The sequence below is a fragment of the Canis aureus genome, chromosome 32, assembly GCF_053574225.1.
Source record: "Canis aureus isolate CA01 chromosome 32, VMU_Caureus_v.1.0, whole genome shotgun sequence".
Taxonomy (NCBI): Eukaryota; Metazoa; Chordata; class Mammalia; order Carnivora; family Canidae; genus Canis; species Canis aureus.
Window position 1 is genome coordinate 24,279,933 of NC_135642.1, and position 20,972 is coordinate 24,300,904.

The 20,972-nt window shown below is 35.2% G+C and overlaps 1 protein-coding gene across 7 annotated transcripts in view; it reads left to right on the forward strand.

Moving 5' to 3' along the window:
• The window catches only part of UNC13C (unc-13 homolog C), a 586,284-nt gene that overhangs the window by 11,297 nt on the left and 554,015 nt on the right, over window positions 1-20,972 (forward strand). For 3 of the 7 annotated variants that reach the window (XM_077881171.1, XM_077881167.1, XM_077881170.1), the window contains exon 3: window positions 9,904-9,942. The exons of 3 other annotated variants lie outside the window; for them this stretch is intronic. The gene's annotated coding sequence lies outside the window, so the exon portion shown is untranslated. Of the gene's footprint in view, window positions 1-9,903; window positions 9,943-12,878; window positions 12,999-20,972 lie in introns of all 7 variants that reach the window. One more of the 7 variants, XM_077881169.1, reaches the window with a different exon arrangement.

Genomic DNA, 20,972 nt, shown 5'->3' on the forward strand with positions numbered 1-20,972 from the left:
ATATAGTTCAATATTTTCTATGTTAAATAAATACTTCCCTTCCAAATTGTGATCAGATATTTCTCACCTGAACACTATGGCTCAATTTGCATTTGTCAATGGAGGCAAGGTTATGTAACCTCAATTACACTCTTGGAAAACTGTCAACAAATTCTGATTAATAAGTACTGCTTAATTGTTAAAAAAAAATATTAAGCAATCTTTCTTGGTTTCTGCCTGAAATAATAGCCTGGGAGAAAATTCAGAGATAAAAATAGAAAAAAAAAAAACAAAACAAAGAAAGAAACAAGACATTAGTTCAGACAATTCTAAAAGGCAGGACAAAGGTCTTAAATTAAAACTGCAAATCCTTATGCCATTAAATCTATAGGTTTTTTTCTTTGGCTAGTATAGGATCTTGTGTTTTGCTTACCATGCCATGTTGAACCTGTTTCTTGTACTATTATAAACACAGCCAAATACAAACCAGAGGGAAGATTATTTCTGATTATGTGTCTAGGTATTTCTTAATTTATACACCATCTGTGTTTCCAAAATATCTGCAAGCTAATATCAATGTTAAATTCTCTAGAGAACTGGCTTTTTATTTTTGTGAAATTTGCTAAATACTTTTATAAAGCAAGTGTCACCACATTGAGCTCCCTATTTTTGAATGTAAACATACTTATCCTGATTCATAATTGATTTTTTTAAACAATAGACAATATGGTCATTCTGTCTTCCACAGTTAAAAAGACCTGTCCTCGGTGCTGACATGTAACACTGCAATAACTCTGCATCTCAATTTCAGCAGAGATCTCTGGCACTGTTGTAAAATGGAAATTAGAGGAAGAATTGGGCAGAGAAGTCTAAGATTATATTCTTGTTTCTTTTAGTGATTCTGCCTATGATTCCTAATTAGGATAATGAGGTAGGAATTATTTCAATGGGGAAGAACTCATAAAGGGAGAATAGGCCAGCTTGTCCAAAAGGTAAATAAGCCATGAAAAATATGAGTATATGAGTACTTGTTTTCTCACCTTAACCCAATTTCCCATCCTGAGGGGTGTGTGTGTGTGTGTGTGTGTGTGTGTGTGTAGTTTCTTCTTCCTATTAAAACACACCTTTTTTGTGTCTCATCCCCTTACTTTTTTGGAACTCTTCAAATTATTCCAAACATGCAGATACTTATTCCACCTATCCACAAGGTCATCTATGAAAAAGAGAACATTAAATAAAGAAAAAAACAATTACAACACTTTCAAGAGAATACAGCAAATGATTAGGAAGATTAAATGAAGAACAGTAGAGTAGGGAACTGTCTTGTTTTCCTGCTGGCCAAACAACTGGTGATGCAATTCTAGCTTCAATTTTCTTACTCATATCTATGTATAAAGGACATATTAGAGTCATGACTAAGTGTTATATGATAAAGTTTTTAAATCTTTTATTTTTTAAAAGTTTTAGTAGCAGTAGATGCAAATATTTTTCCTACTTCATACTCCCTTCCAAAAATTATAAATTTTCTTTAGTTTCCTTTTTATTGTGTAAGTAGATTTAATTTTTACTACTAGTAAAGTTTGAACCTGTAGAGAAGGAAAAAATCGTTTCATGGAAAATACACTAGATATGTAAGAAGTAGGAAAATAGTTTTTGTTTATTTGGTAAGATTTCAGGGCCATGAAGTTCTTACGTCTGGAAATAAGAACAAAAATAGCTATTTTTCTCCCCCCCCTCAGAATACTGATGCTTTAATTGGTACTCTAACATTCTTCCAAAAATCCCAGAAAAGTAAATAAGTTAGGCTTCACTGGTTATTAATATCTATAGTCATCAGGTTCTTTCCTGAAAGTTGCAGTAGATAAGGTAACACCTGAGTAAGTGGACACTTGAGGCAGAGAAAGGAATCATTAGGTGGAACAGAAATAGTGAACAGAGAGGAGGCCAGGTTGTGGGGAACAAAATTCATTTACTTCACGGACTTTGTATTTATAAGGGTTAGGTATTTCTGTGCCCCTCACCTTCAAGACTCAGAGCAAATAGCTAAGAGCACTAGTAGATGCTAGGAAACCTTCGATTTGTAGCTAGAAGTTTGAGTCTCATGACTCCTTTCACTTTCTGTGTTCATCCTCCCAACCCCACTCTCTTCTGGGAACTATCACCTTGTTTTTTGTATCTGTAAGTTTAGTTTTGTCTCTTCATTCGTTTTGGTTTTTAGATTCCATGTAAAAGTGAAATCGCGTAGTATTTGTCTAATATATTTCACTTAGCATACTACTCTCTAGGTCCATCCATGTGATTGCAAATGGCAAGATTTCATTCTTTTCTAATGGCTGAGTCATATTCCATTGTGCACACTGACATATCTTTATCCATTCATCCAATGATGAACACTTAGCTTCTTTCCACATCTTGGCTATTGTAAATAATATGATAAAGATAGGGATACATTTTTAAAAATTACTGTTTCTCTCTCTGTTTCTCTCTCTCTCTCTCTCACAAGTACTCAGAAGTGGATCTGCTAGACCATATGGTAGTTCTATTGTTATTTTTTTTATTATCACCATATTGTTTTCCATAGTGGCTATATCAGTTCACACTCCTACCAACAGTGTGCAAGGGTCCTCTTTTTCCATGTCCCCACCAACATTTGTTATTTCTTGTTTTTGTGATGATAGCCATTCTAACAAGAGTGGGGTGATATCTCATTGTAGTTTTGATTTGTATTGCCCTGATTATCAGTGATATTGAACATTTTTTCTTCTTTTTAGTTTTAAGATTTTATTTGAGAGAGAGAGAGAGAGAGAGAGAGAACTAGAGTAAGAGAGAGCACAAGCAGTAGGGAGGGACAGAATGGAGAGGAAGAAGCTGAATCCCCACTGACCAGGGAGGCTCATGTGGGGCTCAATCTCAGGAACCCAGGATCATGACCTGAGCCTAAGGCAGATGCATAACTGACTGAGCCACTCAGGTGAACTAATGAACATCCTTTCATGTGACTATTGGCCATCGGTAGGTCTTCTTTGGAAAAAAAGCCTGTTCCTGTTATCTACTTATTTTTTAAAACTCAAATTGCTATTTTTGCTATAGAATTTAATGAGTTTTTAAATATAGTTTGAGTATTACTCTTTTGTCAGATATATGATTGGAAAATATATTCTCCCATTCAGTAGGTTATCTTTTCATTTTGTTGATGTCTTTCTTTGCTGTATAGAAGCATTTTAGTTTGATGTAGTCCCACTTCTTTATTTTTGCTTTTGTTGTCAGATCCAAATATTATATTCATCAGCAAGGCCAATGTCAAGTAGCTTACGTCCCATGTTTTCTTCTAGGTGTTTTATAACTTTAGGTCTTACATTCAAATCTTTAATAATTTTGAAATAATTTTTGTGTGTGGTATAAGATAGTGGTCTAGTTTCAGTCTTTTATATGTGGCTGTTCAGTTTTCCCAACACCATTTATTGAAGAGACTGTCCTTTTCCAGTTGTATATTTTTGCCTTTTTTTGTTGTAAACTAGTTGATCATATATATGTGTGTTTATTTCTGGGCTCTCTGTTCTGATTCACTGATTTTATACATGTCTGATTTTATATTGCTGACAACTATTGCTTTTTAATATAGTTTAAATAGAGATCATGATGCAGCTTTGTATCTTTATCAAAACTGCTTTGGCTATTTGGGGTCTTTTGTGGTTCCCTACAAATTTTAGGATTGCTCTATGAAAGATACCACTGGAATTCTGATAGGGATTGCATTAAATCTGTATTTTTCTTGGATAATATAGACATTTTAGTAATATTAATTATTCAAAACCATGAAAATATAGTATCTTTCTATTTATTTGTGGCTTCTTCAATTTCTTTAATCAGTGACTTTTAGTTTTCAGGGTACAGGCCTTTGACCTCTTTGCTTAAGTTTTTTCCTAGGTAGTTTATTCTTTTTGATGTAAATATAAATGAAATTGTTTTCTTGATTTCTCTTTGTAATAGTTTGTTACTAGTACATAGTTACACAACTGTATATTGATTTTTTTACCCTGCTATTTTCCTGAATTTATTTATTCTAACAGTTTTGGGGGTGTGTGTGTATGTGTGTGTGTTGTGTGTGTGTCATCCTCAGAGTTTTCCTTACATAAAATAATGTCATTCACAAAGTTGACAATTTTATTTCTTCCTTTTCAATTTGGACTTTTTTTCCTTGCCTAATTGCTCTGGCAATGGCTTCTAATACTATGTTGAATAAAAGTGGGAAAAGTGGGAATCCTTGTCTTGTTTCTATTATTCTTGTTATTATGTTGAGGTATATGCTATCTACATTTACTTAGCTAAGAATTGTTACCATAGGGACACCTGAGTGGCTAAGCGGTTGGGCATCTCCCTTCAGCTCAGGGTGTGATCCCAGGTCTAGGGATCGAGTTCCACATCAGACTCCCTGCAAGGAGCCTGCTTCTCCCTCTGCCTATGTCTCTGCCTCTCTCTCCCTCTCTCTCTTTTTGTCTCTCATGAATAAATAAATAAAATCTTAAAAAAAGAATTGTTACCATAAATGGATGTAGAATTTTCTCAAATGTTTTTTATGCATATACTGAGATGATCATATAATTTTTATCCTTCATTTTGTTAATGTGGTATATTATGTTGATTGATTTGCAGATACTGAATCATCCTTGCATCTCTAGAATCTTACTTGGTCATAGTGTATGATCCCTTTAATGTATAGTTGACTTCAATTTGCTAATATTTTGTTGAGATTTTTCCATCTATGTTCATCATGGATATTGTCCTGTAATTTTTTTGAGTTTGTGATGTGCTTGTTTACTTTTGATATTAGACTAATGCTGTCTTTGTAAAATGAGTTTGAAAATGTTTTTTTCTCTTCAATTTTCTTGAATTTTGAGGAGGATAGATATTAAAGTGTTTGGTAGAATTCACCAGTAAAACCATTTTGTCTCCTTACTAGTATTGGTCTATTCAAACTTTCCATTTCTTCCTGATTGTCTTAGAATATTATATGATCGTAAGAATCTATGTATTTCTTCTAGGATGTCCAACTTTTTGGCATATAATTGTTCATAGTTTCTTAAATGATCCTTTGTATTTCTGTGGTATCAGTTGTAACTTCTCTTTCCTGATTTTATTTTTTGAGCCCTTCCTCTCTTTTTTGTTGGTGAGACTAGCCAAACATTTGTCAATTTTCCTTGTCTTTCCAAAGAACCAGCTCTTAGTTTCATTGATCTTTTCTATTGTGTTTTATTTTATTTATTTCTACTCTGGTCTTTATTATTTATTTCCTTCTACTAACTATGGGCTTTTTCTGTCCTTATTTGTATAGTCCCCTTAGGTGTAAAGTTAGGTTGTTTGAAACTTTTCTTGTATTTTTGAGGTAGGCCTATATTGTTATGACCTTCCCTCTTAGATCATTTTTTTGTTGCATTTTATAGATTTTAGTATGTTGTATATCCATTTTCATTTGTATCTAGGTATTTTTTTAAATTTCCTTTGTTTTTGTTATTGACTCAATGGGTTGTTCAATAGCATGCTGTTTAACCTCCACATATTTAGGATATTTCCAGTTTTATTCCTGTAATTGATTTCAACATGTACCTTTATGATCCAGAAAGATGCTTGATATGATTTCAGTCTTCTTAAATTTATTGAAACTTGTTTTGTATCCTAATATGTGATCTATCCTAGAGAATATTTCATGGCCACTTAAGAATATGAATTCTGTTGCTTTTGGATGAAGTCTTCTGTACATATCTATTAAGTCTATCTTATCTATCTCATCTAAAGTGTTATTTAAGGCCAATATTTCTTTTTTGAATTTTGTCTGGATGATATGTCCATTGATGTAAATGGGGTGTTAAAGACCCCTAATCTCTTTAGGTCTTGAAATTTGCTTTATATAGTTAGGTGTTTTTATGTTGGGTGCATATATATTTACAAATGTTATATCTTCTTGTTCAATTGATTTTTTAATAATTATGTAATACCCAATGTCCATCTTTGTCTCTTACTACAGTCTATATTTTGTCTAATATGAGTATAGCTACACCAGGTTTCTTTTCATTTTTACTGGCATGAAATACCTTTTTCTATCCCTTCACTTTTAGTCTGTGTGTGTCCTTACATCTGAAATGAGTTTCTATAGGCAGCATATAAATGAGCCTTTTTAAAAATCCATGCAGCCACTCTGTCTTTTGATCAGAGAATTTAGTCCATTTACATTTAAAGTAAAAGTAGGGATCCCTGGGTGGCGCAGCGGTTTGGCGCCTGCCTTTGGCCCAGGGCGCGATCCTGGAGACCCGGGATCGAATCCCACGTCGGGCTCCTGGTGCGTGGAGCCTGCTTCTCCCTCTGCCTGTCTCTGCCACTCTCTCTCACTGTGTGCCTATCATAAATAAATAAGAAAAAATTTAAAAAAAAAGTAAAAGTAATAATTGATAGGTATATACTTATTGTCATTGTGTTAATTGTTTTCTGTCTGTTTTTGTAGTGTCTCTTTGTTCCTTTTTTCTTATTCTCTTAAAGTTTGATGATTTTCTTTAGATTTAGAGTCCTTTCTCATTTTCTATTGTGAATCTACTAAAGGATTTTGCCTTGTGGTTCACATATAGCATCCTATATGTATAACAGTTGATTTCAAGTTGACTACAACTTGAGTTTGAATGCACTCTAAAACTCTCCATTTTTAATCCTTTCCCATGGCTTATGTTTTAGATGTCACATTCTATGTCTTTTATTTTATGTATCCTTTAATTATTGTAGCTTTAGTTAATATTATTACTTTTATCTTTTAACCTTCATATCAGCTTTATATTTTAGTATATGTGCTGCCAAGGTGACCACTCATACTAGCTTTATAAATGATTAATTCACTATCTTTACTATAAATTTATATTTACTAGTGAGATTTATTTTTTTACTTTTGTACATTTTCTTATCATTAATTAGTGCCATCACTTCAGCTTAAAGAAGTCCTCTAACACTTCTACTAAGGCTAGTTTAATGTGACAAATTCCTTTAACTTTTGTTTGTCTGGAAACTTTATTTCCCTTTTAATTCTAAATGATATCTTGCTGAGTAGAGCATTCTTAGTTGGCAGGGCGTTTTTTTTTTTTTTTTTCCCTTCTACACTTTAAATATATTGTGCCTCTCTCTTCTAGCCTACAAAGTTTGTGCTGAAAATTCTGCTAATGGTCTTATGGGACTTTCTTTCTATATAACAAGATTTTTTTCTCTCTTATTGCTTTTAATAATCTCTTCTTGCCTTTAAGTTTTGACATGTTAATTATAATGTGTTGTGTGTCTCTGTTTTCTGTCTTACTGCAACTCTCTGGGCTTTCTGGATCTGGATGTATTTTTTCTTCCCCAGGTTAGGGAAGTTTTCAGCAAAAATTTCTTCAAGTAAGATTTCTATCCTTTTTGCTTTCTCTTCCCCTGAGAATCAAATGATGAGAATGTTAGTTCACTTGATGTTTTATAAGTTCCTTAAGCTATCTTTTTTTTTCATTATTTTTTTCTCTTTTTTGCTCTGATTATGTGTGTTCCACTGTGCCGTCTTTAAGTTGACTTATCCTTTTTTCTCCTTCATCTAATTTACTATTGAACACTTCCATTGTATTTTTCAGGACAGTCATTATTGTTTAGCTCTGTAAGTTCTGTTTGGTACTTTCTTGTATTGTGTATGTCTTTGTTGAATTTACTGTATTCATCCGTTCTCCCAAATTTAACAAGCATCTTTCATTGCCAGTACTTTGAATCCTTTATCAGGTAGATTACCTCTCTGTATTTCATTAAGATCTTTTTCTGAGGTTTTATTGTTTTTGTTTGTTTAGAACATATTCCTCTATTTCTTCAGTTTGCTAGGCTCTCTGTGTTTCTTTGTATTAGCAAAACATCTACCTTAAGAATAGTTTCTGAAATTCTGTACAATATACCTATATTCTGAATTTCTATGCAATATGTCTTTTCGATAGAATATTTACTAGATTTATATTTAGTATATTTAATAATATATTTAAATGTATATACAGGCAGTTTAAATTCAAATAATTTTTCCCTGGTATAAGTATGTACTTTTTACATTTTGCAGATTGTCTGTATAATATAGTGATATAAGGTGAAGGCTTTTGGTATTTTATATCCTGTGTTCAAATGTAGGCACTACCACTTCCTGCAATTATGGTGTTAAGAATGGTGCTTAATTGTGCCATAGTTTTCTCCTATCTGCAATTGGGATAGTATAATACTTTTTTTTGATGACTGTTGTCATGATTAAATGAGATAATTAAAAAAAATATTCAGCATAGTGCTGGGACACAGAGCAGACAAATATTAAATGGCAAGTACTACATTATTCTGTGTTACTCATTAACTTTTGATATACTGTGCTGTTTATGATATATTGTGAAAATAAAGATCATATATTTTGTAGATGTTGAGTCACATAACCTAAAGGTCAAAACTAGGGCATTTTCAGGGACAGTATGGAAAAGTTGTGAACTGGTGTTTCACAAATATTCCCTTCAGTTGAGGGCCATTCCCAAAACTTGGCTCGGGGGACTAAGTACCTTGGTCTTGAAGGTATCCATCCTGGCATCCATTATAGTCTGCTCTGGGTATCACTCAAATCCACTGGCTTCAAATGACAGATTAACATCATTTGGAATAGTTGTCTTTTCTCTTTTTGTGGAGAAACTTAAATGAAGCTTACTGGAATAACTAGAGCACTTTTAATTGCACTACTCTCAAGACCACAACACATTATCTTCTTCTGTACCTTCCATTATATATCTCTCCTTCCCATAGCTAGCACCTCTGTTTATCCAGTCTAGATAGTTTAACTGGTGGGGTGACTGAGATTATAATCCCTAAAGGGTCTGAGTCCTTTGTCATTTTACCATGCTTATTCACTTACCATCAAATTGGGCAGGGGATTATGAGGAGTTTCCTTAGTGAGTTTTCTTGGTGCCATACATATTCTTCCTTGTCCCCATAGTGTAATTTCAGCCCTACACTCTCCTAATGATCAGAGTCAGTTCTTCCTGCCATAAATTAGAATGACCAGTTGGCAACCATATTTTAAGACTCATGGTACTTTCACTGTGTTCTCATAGAAACAGTCTTCCTCTGGGACCAGGTGCTCTTGTAATCATAGAGAATAAAATTGTAGGGATAGGAAGTACAAATACTCCAAGTGGGATATTGAAAATTATAATAAGTAGGACCACTACTTGGTTCCCAGACACATCTATTATGTCTACTGGGGACAGAATACCATGTGATGATCATAGATTTAGTACATATACTACATTCTGAAGTATGATGTTCCATCCTATTAAGGTGTCCCATCCTATCAAGGTATCATTTCTAAGATGGCACTTCAAATATTTCTTCAAAGGCTATGTTTAAATTTTATTAGCCTATGCATAGTCATGAGCCCACTGCTGCATATCCAGTATATGAAGTAATCCTCTTGATCTAGGATGAGATTGTGTGGGTAGGAAAGGCAAATTGATATCTGGAATTGTGTTGATTTCAGTTGAAATAAAGATTCCCCTTTATAGAGTCGAAATTTAATGTAATCAATTGTTACCAAGTGGCTTATTGATCTTAAAAGGTATATTAGGTGCTCAGCATTGTTCTCTGTTCCTGGCAGGTTGAACATTCAGCAGCAGCAGTACCTAAATCAACATAGATAATAACAACCCCTGCTGAATCCATGCATTATCTCTATTTCAGCTACAATTGGCCAAATCATTCTCTTTATGTGGTTATTTATTGCTTCTTTCATGCAGATGCACTCTGGTGGGCATCAATGTACAAAATAAGTTTTCATACTTTATGTCCTTTTCCTTAAACTATCTCCATGCTCTTTCCTGGTCCTTTTTGACTTTGATATTCCAATTTTTCTTTTTGCAGGTTCCTGAGAAATTACCCAAGTGATATTCACAATTGCTGGTGAGTCCACATATATTCTTACTGTGGGCCACTTCTCTTTCCACACAAAATGGGTGATCAGATAAATGACCTAAAATTCTGCCCATTGGGAGGATTTTCCTTCACTGCTGTCACTCAGTGCCATGACGGTGTAGCAATAGTCCATTTTCCTGGACTTCCCACATATTGAGACCCCCACATGCTGAGACAACCCATCCATACACTAAGGTCAGATTGTTTTCTTCTTCCCTTACTTGTCCTTATGAGATATCTTACAATAAGTAGAGGCATTGGTGTAATAGTAGTAGATGACAAAGATCTATACTATACTCATGAAACTTACTTGTGCCCTGTGACACTGTTCGTGCCTGATAATCCCAGGTATACCATTTCCATTTTATAGTGGATTACTACTGGGTCCATCCCATCTTATGATTTGATGAGTCCAAAAGAACTAAGCTCATGATAAGTAGTTCTGGCAGCATGGTCAGTTGATGCCACATATTCAAGTGCTCTGCATGTATTTGGGCCCAGTTGTAGATTGGAGAATAATTTTTTGCATAGTGCATAGGTCTCCATTGCAGATGGTATGAACTTTCTCCAGAATCAGGGAGTGAATATTGTGATTCTCCTATTGCGTCTGACCATAATTCCACAAAGTGACTTTTTTTTTTTAACCACAGATATCTCTGTCCATAGTGTCTGAACCATGTCAGACTTTGATATTACCAGCATATGGACTATAGGAATATGTTGCTTCCAGAACCCACCGAGGCCACTACATTTTGAGGCAATAGTTTATTTTTTATTTTGGAAAGAATGTCTGGGTATCCTCTAAACCACTTACTCTGAAAAACTGCATTGTTGTGGACTTCTGAATTATCATAGGATTAATTTTCCTCTAGAGCTCATATGTCTTATTCAGGCCTTCTTGTTCACCTTCTTGCCACTTTTTGCTCTCTGATCCAATTAACAGGCTATCATCAATGTAGTGATATTCTTCTGAATACTCAGATGGTATAGGTCTCAGTGGGGGAATTAACACAATCCCTGGGCAAGACTATATATTCTTGTCTGCCCCACTTGAATGTGATCTGCTTCTGAACTATTTTCCTGATATGTATAAAGAAGAATGACCTTGCCAGTTTAATGACCATATGCCATGTATCTGATGCTGTATTAATCTGCTCCAGCAAAAATATCACATCTGTGAACCAACTGCAATTGGGCTGGCCTACCTAGTTGAGTTTATGGTAGTCAACTTTCATCTTCTAGGATCTCTTTGGCTTTTGTAGGAGCAAACCTGGTAAATGAAAGGAGATAAATATAAGTATGATGGACACCATGACTCTGCATCACTCAAATCTTTATGTGTAGTACTGATCTCTGCATTCCCCAGAGTATGATAATGTTTTTTATCAACTTTCTTGGCCTTCTCTACTATGATAGCTCTTATCCCAAAGGCCAACTAATCAATGTGGAATTTCTGCCAACTACCACATATATTCATTCCAATTATACATTTAAAGATTGAAGAAATTATTAGTGGGTGAGTTTACAGACTCAATGGATCACTGAGAATCATATCTGAACAAAGACTATATTTAGTATATATTCTCCTATGCCCTTACTCTAAAAGAAGGATATAGTGGTGTTCAGGTCACTTAGTATCAGTGTCAACTCAGACTTATGTTTCACAGTCCTCAGAATGTCTCTTCCCTAGAATATGATTATACAGGTAGGTCCCTTTGGTGAAGGTCTATGAGAAATCTTGAGAAATAATTACCATATTTATTTGTTATGATTTAGTGAGGTCCAAACTTCATTGAGACCTGGTACCTCCTTCAGTCAATAGGTTCTGGATTGGAGTATTGGCTCAGGTTCAAAAACTGGGTAGGAGATATATCTTTTTATTGGTGAGGCCTCAATCTCCTGATTATCTAGCCAATGTTTCTTTGGCTTTTCTAAATTAAACATTATCTGTGGAAGAGTGTACATCTAATTTTACCTCTAGGAACTGCATTATACTAGTTATTTCTTCAGCTCTAAGTTGCCTCATGGTTGCCATTCCTAACATTGCAACTTATTGTGATAATTGTACGTACTATGTTTCTGATAGTTAAATGCTACCACTTAACTTTATTTGTTCTGCAATTCTATCATTGCCATTATTATTAGAGCCTAGTTCTATAAATCCCTTGCCTATAGAGTGCAGTCATCACTGAGATGTTCAGTGATGCCTCTGAGAAACTTACAGTTGAATGATGTATCCTCCCATGCAACATTTTTGGCTGATGAGTTTTCTGGCTTTATGTAGTATATCCACTCTAGAACATCCAGTTCTCTGAGACTTATTATCCCTTTCTCTACTGTTTGCCATATTATTTCTACTTAGTGCAGACTATAATTTTTTCCAAGCTTATAAGAACCACTGTAGTTCTGTGTTACACTGTCCTCTTCCCTGTGAGGTGATAAATTCAGTGTCATAGGAGAGTGCTTCCATAGCAATACATTCTTCCTTATTTAACTTTTTATACCTTTCCATTGATCTGGTACTGACAGATTCTAGTTAATAAGTACTCTCTCAGTTCCTATGAGTACATATGAGGGCATAAATGTTGGTGAGGTCTCACAGTTCTTCAACATCTAGTCTCTTTCCTCTCTTAACAGATCCCACATTTACTCAGCTGAATTATGTCATGACTTTAGCCTAGTTATCGATCTGAAGGTTATGAGAGTATTTGTAGTAGGTCTTGATGGAGAGTGCAGATTTTCCTGCAAGTTAGAGACCTCTGCATTGTCTTCAAGCAATGATGGAACACAAGCTGCTAATAGGGAGTGGGCCAGTTTTGCAGTCTTGGAGAGTCCAAGAGAATATAAAGATTCAAGAGTTTCAAGTGAATTGACTCAGAAGTCCCCATCTCATGACTCACAGTCCCATTTTTTTCCTAATTAAGGCCTTGACTTGGAATAGCCAACCTGCCTAAGTTGAGAATTAAAACTTCTCTGGAACTCTGCCACTCTTATGATTTATTCCTGGGTCTGGTGTTCAGCTTTTTCTGTATCTGCTGCAAAAGGTGAGAATTTATTTATCTGATGACATGGACATCCGTTGTATTTACATTTAGCCCTACATTGGTGATTAATCATGTTTAACTTTTGATTATGTTTCTTTACTGCATCCAGAGGCCCTCACATCAGCTGTCCTATTCCATTGCTTCCTCTACTTAACCTCTCAAATATCTTGAGATATTGCACGTATGAATTCATTTCCTTCTGCAGGTATCACACCGCAGTCTACCACTAGTGAATATTTTAACAATTGCACTGCTACAGTATGCCACAGGCTATCAGTTTTCCATATAGCATTAGTCATTAGATTCTCATTGCCAGTCCAACAGAGAAAAATCTGGATAAATATGTCAGTTAGAATCACTTCTTCATTGTTTCCTTGGTTCCAACTTTAGTTAATCAGATTCCCTGGGGAATAGAGTATGAAAAAGATATATATGCAGAACTCTTTTTGGATTTGTTTTTTTTTTTTTTTTCTCTTTTTGGATTTGTAAGAATGAGAAGCTGAACTGTAATATATTTGTGACAGAGCCTGTAGCTAATTCCACAGGAAGTTCTGATGCTGGAATGGCACCTGTAGTACAGCACAGGGGCTAGGTATTTTAACACTCACATCAATTAGTCATTGATTATGGGTTGCGCTAGAGGAGAGGCAATAACTCCTTGGCCATAGGCCATTCTCAGGGAGTGACTGAATCACATGCCTTTGGCAATGCACACAATACTCTTGGCAGTTGAGAGAATAAGTGATTTAGTCCTGAAGGGGGTATCTCTGTGGTATATCACAACTGTGCCATGCTTATCTTTTCATTAGTTCTGAGAGTAGATTCAGATGGGAGGCTGGAGTGCAAATATTATGATTGTGATTACATTGATTTTAATTTCAAAGGTATACAGAGGGTGTATGTTCTCTGGGATACCTTTTTTATGTCCTTTCTCTGAAGGCATAGAAGTTTACTTGGAAGGCTTTCTCATTGATTATTTTTTAAATTATTTTTTATTTATATTTCTTTTTAAATTTTTTTTAAACATCTTTTTTTAAAAGATCTTATTTATCTGTTCATGAGAGACATAGAGAGAGAGGCAGAGACACAGACAGGGGGAGAAGTAGGCTCCATGCAGAGAGTGTGACACGGGACTCTATCCCAGGTCACCAGGGCAAAGGCAGCGCTAAACTGCTGAGCCACCTAGGCTACCCACATGTTTTAGTTTTAAACTGAAGAGACTTTACATGTACAATTTAGTAATCCATAATAAAAAGTATAAGACATTTTTAAAGAAATCCCTTGATATTTTGAGTTCTTTATTGGTGGCATCTATTATCTATTATTATATAGAACATGCTCTATCTAAAAATCTAAAGCATGTCTTGCTCTTAGTAATTTTTTTTTTTTTTTTTAGTAATTTTGAAATAATTTCTTTATGGCTTTTCTTAAAAGCCACCTTGTGATACAGGAAAAGGATAAAAGTGCAGGTCTGTTTAGTGAGAAACTAAATTTATTTTAGTTTAAGTGCCACACCCATTTTGCTTGCATGCTTTGAAGCATAAGTAATTGATTTTCACCTAAGAGTTAGAATCAAATGAAGTTCCATTGTGTCAAGAAAATTGCACTGCATCTAATACTCTAAAAGGGAAAGGAGCAAGGATATTAATTATGAAAGCATCTAAGTTTTGGTCTGTTGCCATGTTGTGCCATTTGTTAAAATTTAAAATTCTCACTTTTACTACAGAACAAAGTTGCATCTAGAGTTATGCACAATTGCTGAGATGAGAACGGCTAGGAAGTCTTATCAATAGTCAAGTATGAAAGTCTCTGGTGAAGATTAAGTGAATTATGTTTTTTTAATGTGTATAGTATAATAACTGGAATATATTAGGACCTATAAAAATACTTAAGTTTTTGTGAATTCTTGTTTTCTAAAAGAAGATATATTGACCTAACATGAACACTGATGAGGGCCTGACCAAGATGCTGGCCCTGGAATGTGGAAAGGAGTTATGGAGAATGACAGAAATTATAAAGTTAAGGACCATAAGATCTAGAACTGGCTAGAAGTTTGGGACAAAGAAAGAGAGGAATTAAAGGCCCTGAAGCTCTAGTCTGTATAACTAAGAGAATGTTGATTTTGTTAATTAGTACTGTATGAAAAATTTAGATAATATAGTTTATGGATAAAGATGAACTGGAAAATATTAAACCCAAGATGTTAATGGTCATTCAGACCGCACTGGCCAACACATAACTAGGAATTACTGCAAAGAGGAGAAGCTAGATGCAGATATATTAATTTGGTAGTTAGAAGAAAGAGGAATAAAAATCCGAAAAGAGAAAGAAAGGCCAGTGAAGGACTTCATTCAGGTTTCTTTGTAAAGGAGAACACTTACTGAAGCTGATATTTCATCATACCTTAGACAAAACTCATAATGGCCCCAGACCTAGGCACAGAGAGCGGTCAGAAACACAGGTATTTCCTCCCTCTGTGGCCATATGTTTTCTCATTTCTGCATTCTTTCTTTCTTTCTTTTTTCGTTTTTTAAATAAGTCTTCATTGCTCATTTTTTCACAAGCTTTAGAAGTTGACTGCTCAGGTCACCACTTTAAGTCACTTCCTCGTTGAAATGACTAAAACCATCTGACAAACTTGAGGTTCCAATGCTCAATTCCCAAGAGAGGCCCTGATTGGCCTGTTTCTATCATGTGATAACTGATCAAAATAGCTATGTCCAGAGAGAGACCAGTTGGCCATGATGTCATGTAAATACATAGAATGATTTAAAGAAAGGCCAAGTGGCTAATGGCTTCAGATTCAGAAGATAGTTGTAGAAGATTTACATCTTATACAATCATTTATGCCCAATAAAAGAGAATTTTAGTAGAGTTCTGGGACTGGAACCAGATAGCCAAGAAGTTGAAGATGAATGTACTCCAGAAGTAGAGACCACAAGTCTCCTCTATTCTTTGGAAGACATTGGTGGAAGGTGCAGTAGCATGAGGAGGTAACAACATTAATTCTGATCTTTTTAAATTTGAGCCATTTTTTTCTCTATAAAATGACATATCATTTTGTTTTTTAATTTGCACTTTTATGATAATTAATGCTATTGAACAAATTCCATATGCTTATTGGCCAGTTAGAAATAAATCTGAAAGTGTCACTAATTACTAATCCGTTATACTACTTTTAAAGATGTGCTCTTGGCATTAGAATGCATTTTTGGATAGGTCAAAAGTAATAAAACCAAGCAAAATGAGCTGGCAGCACCTAATCATCTATGAAAAACATTTTGTGAACAGATTTTTATTGAGACACTTAAGGTATAGAGATCTTTAGATTTCATTAATTAGACAAGTGGACATCTAATCAATGTACCAGTTAGCGTAAGACATAGTTTTGGCTGAAATACTTAATTGTATAGAGAGTTCTTGTAGAAACACAGTAATATCTTACAAAATTGAACCTTATTCTTTCAATGGGTGATAATTATTTCATCTAGGAAAGTATTAAATTTGTATTAAGAGGAGGATAACTCTTTTCCTCTTCTACTCTACAAACATTTAGGTTAACTTCTATTCATGGTTGAGCAGATTAATAATAATAAATTATTTATTTTATTTCTAATGAAAATTAATTAACTAGCTATTAAATATCAGGCATTTGATATATTCCATTAGGGGAAACATGCAAAAATGAGGGATTATATTACCTCATGATATGTGCTTAATACATGTAATGCAATGTAGAAGAAGTGTACGTGTATTTCAGAGAATGTATCCATGATGTCCAAATAAGCCCATGACACAGCTGGAGGAACACATTAACTCCTGCCTGGGCCATCAGGGAGACCTCTACAGGGCTGTATTGCCTTACCTGGACATAGACTCCAGCTACCCAAGTAAGAAATTCAAGACACTCTACCTGTCTTCATGAGTTTTGGTTTAAATAACCTTTTGTTAGGGCAGCCCCGGTGGCCCAGCGGTTTAGCACTGCCTTCAGCTGGGGGTGTGATCCTGGAGACCCGGGATCTAGTCCCATGTTGGGATCCCTGCATTGGAGCCTGCTTCTCCCTCTGCCTGTGTCTCTGCCTCTCTCTCTCTGTATCCGTCATGAATGAATAAAATATTTTTAAAAAATAACATTTTGTTAGAATAAGGAAGGGAGTGAATAAAAAGAATATTAATAAAACCAAACAATGCCTCCCACCAAGAAATATTATAGATGTGTCATTTTTTTAAAATAAATGTGTCATTATCACATTATCCCACACATCTTGCAAACATTCCAATGAAATAGGTCATATTATTTGTGGTCCATACATGAGACACATTAAGTTTCTGTGGTCCAAATCCCGTTTTCTGAAATGTTAAAATGTATGTCTTAGAACTAATAAAGTACAATAAAACCATTGTGAGTTTCTTAGAGTATGCAACATTTTAAGAGAATTAACTTTTAGCTAGGTAGAATAGTGCAAATTTTTATCTTCCTCACAAACCTTTAGAACTAGTGTGATTCTTACTTTACCTTGAAAAAATATTGGGCCATCTGCATTAGTTAAATGAACACAGGAGAAAGGTGATGTTACTATGGAGTTTTCTTGGCTGCCCTACAGTTGGGCAAAGAGTAGAAGAGGAAAAAAATGTCTGCTCAGATGAAAATCTTATTTTTACTTATTAATAACAATAATATGTTGAATACTTCTGATATTCCAAGAGCTGCCCTGAATTTTATTTAATTCTTACAGCAACATGAGGATGAGGTACCATTATCTCATTTGTCAGGTACAGAAACTGAGAAACAGAGAGGTTTCACTGAATTTATTGTGCCTGGCTGGTGTGTGGCAGAGCCATGACTCGGAGAAAGCTATCTGACCAAAGCCTCCACCCTATGCTCTTTTCCTAAAGTAGTGAATGGTGTATGTTGGAACTCAGCTGGGCACCAAGTAAAATATACCCCTTACTCACCAAGGACAGAGGTGTGCCCTGATAGAATTGATGGAACCCTGCTTGGACAATGTGATGTGATATGTTTTGGAACTATGCAGAAATTGTTGAAATTTTAGCCCTATTGCTTGAGTAACTGTTGAGTAAATGACTTAGGATCTCTGAGTCTTGTTTTTTGTTTCTGTTTTGTTTTGTTTTTTAAATGAGAGTAAAAGGGGCACCTGGGTGGCTCAGTGGTTGAGCATCTGCCTTTGGCTCAGGTCATGATCCTGGGGTTCTGGGATTTAGTCTCACATCGGGCTCCCCACGGGAAGTTTGCTTCTCCCTCTGTCTATGCCTCTACCTCTCTTTGTGTCTCTCATGAATAAATAAAACATATTTTAAAAAATGGTAATATTTTACCTTGTGAGGTTATTTTGAGGACAAAGTATTTTAACATATTGAAGACCAAGTAGACCTTGCCAAAAACTGTTTGGAAAGCACAGGTGTGTGTGTGTGTGTGTGTGTGTGTGTGTGTGAGGTGGTTTGTCTTACAGGAATCTGGGACCCTGCCTAGGCATAGGCCCCTAGGATGATAATGTATACATTCAACCTAGTGGGACAGAGATGTGCAAAACATTAGAAGTAGTAGTAGCTTTTTTCCAGAAAGGGTATTCCTCTTCAGTGACCTTACCTTTATTCAGCTAAATCTCTAGGAAAAATTCCAACCATGTAAAAATTGCTCACAAGATTTTCTTTTAGACATCAAGGGATTTCCGGTTCCAAAAAAATTGCAGACATTACCTGCAGAAATCAAGGTAAATGTCAAATTATTTAGGATACAGTTAGATTATCATATCAGAGAACATTGGGCACAGTAGGAAGGTGCCAAACCCTTGGATGAGATTGCTTAAGGAGGCAGCATAGTGTAGGGAGAGAAAAACAAAACAAAACAAAATGTAAAAAACAGTGGTGAAATCAGGGCAGGAGACCTGCATTTTTGTGTGAACTCAGGCTAGTGTTTTGACCTTTCTGGGTTTTCATTTTATGCTGTGCCCAATTTGAGGATTAGTGTGTCTGTAGCTGTATTTCCCAAGCCCTAGGGTCCTGTAGAGAGGCTATAATGGCTGTAGCTCATGTGGAAGCATCAGGTAATGTGGGATTCCAGCTGTATTCCTTTAAGTCAACCCAAGGAACTCTGCTTTATTAATTTTATCACTGAGTTTCCACATCTAACTTTGTTTGGAAAAAAAAAAAAAGGATGGATTTTAAGGATAAAACAAAAACGCATAACTTGGTGCCGGGATGATAGCATTCCAAGTTGCTCATCTATAAGCCAGGGCACCTATGCTCCACTGTCTTTGCATGTAAATGGGCAGAAGTTGCAAAGACTGAAATAGACATAGTTTTTATCCTTAAGCAGTGTAACTGGGAATAGGGCAAGGCCATGGGCAAATAGTGAATCAGCAAAGCTTATTGTAGGTTTCTCAGTCTCTCCTTTCTGACCTGCCCTCGTATTTGTCTCCTTTGGTAGTGATTCTTTCCATACTCAAGCTTTTCTGTGTTCTCTCTCTTTGTGATCTGCCTCCTATTCTTGAGGAATATTCACATAATCCCTTTATACCAAGATACAGAATGACTGATAAGCCTTAAAACATACAGTGTCATTGGTGAGATTTTTCATTTCAGCAAGAACCAAAATCTTAAATAAAGGGAGTAAAGCACTAATAGTAGTAGAAACTGGTATAGACTCTTCTTGAGGGACAGTTCTTCCTTAAGCATAGTACATAGAAAACCACCTTTTTCTCTAAGGTTGGTCCTTATGGGCTTAACAGTACAGCATAGTGTTTTTTAATAAGGACTCTGAAGCCAGTCAGTTTGGTTTACAATTCTAGCTATGTAACTTCCTAGCTGGGTGGCTTTGGGCTAGCTAGCTACTCAGGTTCCCAGTTTCTCAGTTTCTTCATCTGTAAAATGGGGATTAATAACAGTATCTATTGCAGAGCTAACAATCAAACATGAATGTAGTAATTTAGACAAAGCACTCAAGACAGAGTATGACATAAAATAAGCATTTAAAATGGAAAACATGTAAAAGAGCTATGTGATGAATAGAGGATAATTAAAGACTAAATATCATGGTTCAGATTATAAAAATTACGTGAAAAAGAGATGTTAAGAGAAAGTTTTGTGGAAAAGATTAGTCTTGATCTATCCTTTAAATGATTGAGATCAGTATAGCTGGACGGCATTCTAGGCAGGGTGAAGAATAAGCTTAGTGATCTATGGAACCATAAAGTGGCCTAGTGTAAAGGATATGTCGTAGTCTGTAGTAGGAGACTAAGAAGAAAAAAAAAGTATTTAGGGAAGTGTGCATGGAAATCAGTTCAGAGCATGGTTTCGATTGGTGAGGTATATTACTCTAGAGGTCAGTAAGCTATTGCAATATTACTTGTCTTAAGTAAGGAGAATGTACATTGTTATAATGAAGGAACCAAGTTTTGGTTGCAGGCAATTACTTTAGCAAGAGACTTACCATCATTAAATGTGAACTGCAGGTAATAACTTTACTAGGCTACCATGCAGATCATGTGAGTTGATACACACAAAAGTACTTTATGGATTCCAAAGCTCTTATAGAATTATCAGTACTAGAGATCATCATTTACTCCTAAAGTGGCAGTAATGGGAGTGAGTAAAAAATGTAGATGGGTTATAGTTGGATGAAGAAATTCACAAAATATCTACTTACCAAGAATAAAGAAGACACAATTCATTTGACCTTCATTCTTGGGAAATGGACTTTTCTGTTTATTTTGTAAAGGTTATTTATTAGCTTAGGATAAGCCTCTTAATCACTTTCTGGCTTGATCATTTTTGTTGAAAGAATTTTGATACATAAATAACCAGTTCACCTACTTTAGTGCATTTAGTAAGAAACATAAAATTGTTTATTGATCTGAAAATGCTTTAACTTAATTCTGGTAAGGATTTAGCAATAAATTACTGTTTAAAGGTTCATTAGCTCTTTTAGCCCAGTGGGGCACCCAGCTTTATAGT